This window comes from Notothenia rossii (assembly GCF_949606895.1).
Source record: "Notothenia rossii genome assembly, chromosome: 2".
NCBI lineage: Eukaryota > Metazoa > Chordata > Actinopteri > Perciformes > Nototheniidae > Notothenia > Notothenia rossii.
Genome location: NC_136904.1, coordinates 82,632,267 through 82,632,984, shown reverse-complemented (window position 1 = coordinate 82,632,984; position 718 = coordinate 82,632,267).

Sequence of the window (718 nt, the reverse complement as noted above, 5' to 3'; positions counted from 1 at the left end):
ATGTGGACTACACAATTAGAGGAAATGAAAATATAAACACAAGCTGATGAAGAATAAATACAAATATAAAGAATCTCCTGAAAAAGTGCATTGTTTATAATACACACATTGATGAAACAGCTTTTCAATGTCCATTATCAAAAATAGATAAAATAATAACATACCAGTGCTCTGTTTGAGAAGACATTCCCATTTTGTATTTTGTAATATATTTTTGAACCAAGCTGAATTTCCTTTGGTCCTGAAAGTGCTTTTAATAGACTGCCCTTACGTTGCAAATGAATCACCCTAAAGGAATTATGCAGTACATTTAATATTTCATAACATATTATCCAGTTTAATCATTTGTAGCGGAATCATTTTCACTGGTACGAGCTTACTCCATCTTATTACATTCTGATCAAATATACAATAAAGAATTGAACAACATATGTCTGGAAGCTGGGAGCCTCTTCCTTGTTTTCTTGCTCTGCAGTCTTTGTCTGAATGTTCATTTCCTTGAGGATTGCACTGATTCAATCGTCGTGTGGTGTGCATGCAAATGAAGTATCAAACATAGCATCGTGATAGCGATGTGGGAGAAAGGACGCACAACCTGCTTCTGTAAGTCACACTGCAAGTCAAATGTGATTATGCTCCACTCCTCAGTCTAATTCAGACTCAGCTGTTAAAGTGCAGCGTTCTCACCTCTTTTTTATAACTGAGGACAGCTGGAGAG